Source organism: Aythya ferina, assembly GCF_964211825.1.
Source record: "Aythya ferina genome assembly, chromosome: 2".
NCBI classification, from domain to species: domain Eukaryota; kingdom Metazoa; phylum Chordata; class Aves; order Anseriformes; family Anatidae; genus Aythya; species Aythya ferina.
This window is the reverse complement of record NC_140297.1, coordinates 120,646,350-120,652,349: the sequence shown is the minus strand read 5'-3', so window position 1 is coordinate 120,652,349 and position 6,000 is coordinate 120,646,350.

Sequence of the window (6,000 nt, the reverse complement as noted above, 5' to 3'; positions counted from 1 at the left end):
ATCTATCAATCCATCTGTCTACATCTCATGATGTTGTAGTGAATTGTAATGATAGCTGGTTTTAAATGGAGACACTTCTCAGCAAATACCCTCTATTTTTAAGAGTACTTTCTTCACTGTATTTTAGGAATATAAAAAAAATGGATAAGAACATAAGCAAATGTATTCTTAATGTATTTATCTTGATTCAGGGTATTATAAAAGGAGATCATTTTTCATGCATTCTTTGATTTGTTTGTTCTTTTGTTCAACTGTGTGTTCTCAAATATAAGTGGTGAAAATGTTGGATGCTTCCTACTTGAGGATGACAGGAGCAGGAAAGCATACAAGGAACAATGGTATTTTGTTTGCAATTTCAATTGTTAGGTTCGGAGTTATGTGGATAACCAGTACCCTTGACGGCTGGAAATAGGAATGATCTCAGCTGTGGGACTGAGTCACAGGACAGACAGGCAGTCACAAGGCCTAGGGCTGCAACTGAAAGAGGACATCAATTCAAGATGAAGTCTGTAACACCATGACCAAATCACCAGGGAGTGCACTACTTAGGATTCATCCTTTACCTGACAATTACAGGTAATAATAGAGCATTTAAGAACATACAGATATATTTATAATCTACCAGAATTATTTTACTCCTTAGGGATCGACAAACTTTTCCCTGTCTGTTGAAGAACAGATAACTAGGACCATTGTTGACATGAGACTGTCCTGAGCCCATATACGAGCTGCTACTGCATTAAGAACTGGATAGATTATGCCATCTTTAGGTATTTTCAACAGCAAAGTAACGAGTTCATTAAAGTTCTTTTAAATACATTTTATATATGAATATTTGCACTGTAATGTGCCCAGTCTTTAGAGCTTGAAGCATTTTCAGCCTTACAGTAAAGAGGTAGGTTATGATCCCTTTCGCTTCCTTCACACGCATGAGTACACAGGACAAAAAACTGTCTGGCATCAGTCTGACTCTCTCCTGATGTCAGAATCCAAGAGTTCATGTTTGTAGTAGATTCTGGAGGAGAAAGAAAGAATATCAAGAAGCAAGTATCCATAAAGACAGATCTATTTCAGAGAACTCCAGCTGGGAGAAGTAACTTTTTTACCTTCAGGTTGTTTATAAGCGTGTTAACTTCATGGGTTAAGCTAAGATACTGTTCACAGTTGTTGAGTGATGGGTTTCATAATCCATTATATAAGTAAGAAATTTAGAAGCCTTTACAACTAGTGGAGTTCCCCCCGGACTCCTCAGTAGTGACACTGTGGTTAGAAGCAGTATGGATGAAGTTACAGATGGGATGTGGGCAATGAAAGAATAGCAGCATACATCTTTTTTCTTAATGAAGACACAAATAGAGCTTGAACTGGCATGAACTGTGATGACAAAGGACAATTCCATCCACTCTAGTGTCATAACAAACCTTGGCACAATCTGTCCGGTACACTTCCTTGATGTGGAGATGGCTGTAGCCCTGGATTTCTTGGCTGCTAATGTAACCAGGTTACCAGACCATCTGAAACAAATAGTGCCGTGGAAGAGATGGCCCTCTTGATATATACACCTCAGCATACACCTCAGCCTCAGATTAATGAGGTTTAGGAAACAGCACAGGTAATTTAATCTTTGGATTAAACTTCAGTATTGCTTCTGGGGAAAAAAAAAAAAGTTTTAGAGGTACCCAACCAAAAGTGAATATTACATTTGAAGAAGCAGACACATTGGCCTTGATTTCTTCCTACTTCATCACACCTGTTATCACTGGGGAAAAAAAAAAAAACAAAACACCTTGCTGAATACATGTAAGAATGAATAAATTTCCAGGGCCCCAAAAAGTAGATCCAGGAAGGCTGTGAATACCAAAATCAGGCCTTACTAGCTGACGGGCTTCTAAAGACAGGAACAAATTGGCCTGTGCCTTAAATCAGTGTACAATTGGATGTGGAAATATTAAAATATTTATATATATATATTTGTGGAAATATTGAAAAATTGAAATGACATGCTGTGGCCCCAGTTAGCTACCAGATTGTTTAGTTCTTGATTGAACTAAAGAAATGATAGACTCCTTCAATTCTAACAGAGTTCAGGATGGTTTTAACAAAGTTGAGCAGATGGAAATGTCCAACAGCACATTATAATCTGGTGCACTTCGACAAATGAGCTTTGTGGATTAATTCTTACAGCCAGTGAGTACCTTTTTCATAAGGAAAGAACAAACAGGTTCTCTGAATACAGATCAGCAAACACCTGAGCCATAAAGTTAGGTAGCTTTGGGCTCTGTGTTAGTAAATTGGGAAAAGGTCAACTTCTGTGATTTCTCACTGAAGAGAAAGTGGAACTCCATATGAAAACCACTTCCTTAATGTTTCATCCTGTTTAATCCAAAATAAAATCTCCAAGACTATGCATGCTAAATTATCAAGCATGATTTTAACCACAACGTGCAAGAACGTAGTGGATTGACCAAGGTCTCATAACTTTCTCAAAGGCAAGGCTAGCAATCAGTGATGAGAATACCCCTGGCCATTGCTTGTTACCTCCTATCTATCTACCTATGACCAGTGACAAAAAACAAAACAAAACAGAATGACATCAAAGTTCTTTGTCTTTGATTGGAGCACCTTTGACTGGAAGCTCACGTTTTCTGGTTGATTACTTGAATAGACAGCTCTAGTTAATAACTCCAGTTATGCGATAGGAAGAGAAAATTGGTCCAATCCTCAAACAGGTGGAAGCAGTGCTTATTACTAAATATTCAAAAAAAAAAAAAAAAAAAAAAAAGGACTATTTTTCTGATTCAAGTTATTTGATCCTCAGTGGCTCAGCACAGGCACATTCACATGGTGGGCATAGGAAGGAATGATATATGTGAAAATACAAAATGGATTTTAAAAGCTAAAGTAGCTACATTATATATATACATGTGTGTGTGTGTGTGTACATAGTCTCTCTTTTTATAGAATCCCTCTTAAAAACAAGGGGAACTAACACTGTGAAGATGCCCAGCAGATAGATAAATAGTAAGCATCTTTTCAGGTGCATTCACACTGCTAGAGGAGTATAAAATGAGCCCAAGTGTGAATGAGAATCAAGGACCCTGCTCTGCTGAATCTTCTTTTCTATTAGAAAGATCTTTGGCACAGTGAATGAAATAAAATGAATTCAGTTTACTTTAACACATTGCAGCATATCTACTAAATTCAAGCTCTATTCTGAAGCATGGCCATGAAAAAAAAGACCCATGGCTGGGTCTTGTTATTTTAGAAATATTGATTTTTAAGCTTTTCTTAGTAGCTACTTATTGTAGTTACATATTAATGTAACCTAAGCTATGAGTAAATCTAAGGAAGAGTAAAGTCACTGTATTGCAAATCAGCAACTTAATTCCTTATTAGTCATTGAGTTCTTGAAAATCCTAGCTTTGCTCAGGCACGAAGAGTGGCTTATCACTGAAAATCTAGAAATTGACAAAAAAGGACTAAGTTCAAGAAGAACTTTGGTACTTTTTTCTTAAAGGAAACAGGGATTGAAAGACAAGCATGACAAAAAAGTGGTTTAAAAGCAGAAAAGCAGTCTGGTTAAGAAAGTATGATGGTTTAGGTTTGCATTTGTATTATTAAAATATAAATGTTTTCCCTGTTTTTCAGATTCTTTTCAAGTGATAGCTTTGCTCCTGAGAAATCACTTGAAAGCATGATTTAATTTTATTTTTTTTTTCCCTAAAAGGTTACTCCATTTTACATATTCCTGAAGATCTTCCATTTTTTTTTTCATGTGCCAGGCATTGAACATCTAAAATTGCAAAGAGGAAAATGCATGTGCATCTGTGGTTATTACTAATTTTAATACAATACTAAAATGCCTTAATCCATCACATTTCAAATCACTTGCAAAGGACCTCCCAAATTCTCTGCCTTCTGAAACACATTTGTTTTACAGAAAAGTCCTAACAAAACAATAATAACAGTCTTGAAGTGTAGAGGGGTAGTCTCTATCTCCAGATTATTTTTAGACTGAGATAGACAAACATCTATGAAGACACAGAGGCGCTGCCTCAGGCAAGAGGATGAACCTGATCACCTCTTAAGATCCCTTCCAGTCCTCTCCTCATGATTCTTTGGCAACCGTGTCTCTGCTCTGGCCATAGAGGGTTATCTATCCATTTCCTTGTATAAAAGGAATTGACAGCATTTTTTTTTTCTGTGGATTGATAGCAGAGATCATTGCCATTGCCCTTTAAGTCCCTGAAGTGTGCTTGAATTCAGTTCTTTGTGTTACCAGGACAGGAGACAGAAAACTCTGGCCTACTAGTGATAGAAAACCCTGGCCTCAAATATATGAAAATATAAAATAGTTAAAATGTTTTGAAATTAGCTGCACGAAAGGGTGGCTTATTGAACAACTGTTAAGATGTATTAGTGGTCCGATTCTGGTCCAACCATGTTATTCAGGCATTAACCTGTTGTACTTTGTATCATACGAAAAACTGCTTGAGTAAGAAAATTGACTACAGCTTCTGACTTCCCATCATCCTGTATGTGAGGTTTGTCAAATTTATGGTTTCTCTTTTTCTTAATGAATGAAACACTCCTGTAACCTGAAATAAAGTTACAATATTTTCTCATTTCTCTTTGAATATATTCTTCTATGAAAAGAAACATTTTCTTTGCTGTTCAGATTCTCAACAAACTCAAACAGGCTTTAGCCTTTTATTTGTGCTGTCATTTAGTTAAGATGAGAATTCAGATAGCAAATGAAGAGAAAAATATTTTTCATTTCAAAAAAAAACAAAAAAACATGTTAATCTGTTTTAAAAATGTCCAAATGAAATAACTTGATAGTGCATCAGAAGATGAAAAAGAAGAGGAAAAAACAAAAGAAAACAAAACAACCAAACAAAAAAAGCAACAAAGCAACACACCCAAATAACATCTTGTTAAGCACTTTCCTCTTAAATTGCTGAAACATCCTAAATTGATCCATTCGGTAAAACCCATGATCCTGTGAAATTTAATAACTCTATGGCCTCGTTCAGTGTGTACATCCTGTGTGGGCAAACTGCTAGGGTGTATAAGGAGGCATGTCACCCACACTTGATATTACAGCTCATCTACTTCATTTTCATTTGTGCACATTCTACCCACTTAGGCAATTGCTACATATACTCCCACTCAACAGCTTGCAATAGAAAGAATGCTATTACAGTATTTAACTGAAGTAATAACTACTGCAAGGCTGCCTAACCTCCTGACAATCAGGACCTGAATTATATTACAGTGTTTGTATTGGGATTGTGAATAAGGTTTATAATGCTTGTGGTGGTGCAAAATCATTCAAGAGCAATAAAGCCCTTCAGGGGACTCTCAGTTAGACTGCTCTGAAGGGGAGACCTCAGTCCTGACTATAGTCAAGCCACGGTATGAGCTGTACAATGTTAGGTATGGGCAAGATGTCTGATCTGATAAACCCATTTTTTCCTGTGTCTCTATATGCATGAGTTTAGAGAATTACCATGTATTCAGGTACACATAATAGTTAATAGCCATGTAATATGCATAAATGTCCATCAGCAACATCACCCAGGGCAAGCGCATTAGATACACTTCAGTCCTGTTAAAAGATGCATACTTATGGTTATCACTAGTTTTTTGACTGCTCACACCAGCACTGGGCTTGGTTCTCTCTGCCTTGAATGGTGATGAGTTGTCAGAGAAACTACGTATGTATGTTTTTGCTCATGCACAAGTGTTGTAATCCAGAAAACAGTATGTAGCTTCCGCAAACATTCCTTAATCTCTGTGCATATTTGGGATGATTTTTTTCATGTCTCTTCTCTGAAACTTTTTGACAGCATGTTTGGATGTAATCATCACAATCTAGAGGCAAAGAATGAAGTATTTCTATTCTATAATCTATGCTCAGCTCTTGGTTGACTTTAGCAAATGCGTACTGAGCTTTTAGGCATTGACACGAAGGCTAAATTCTTGTTCCATTGTGAA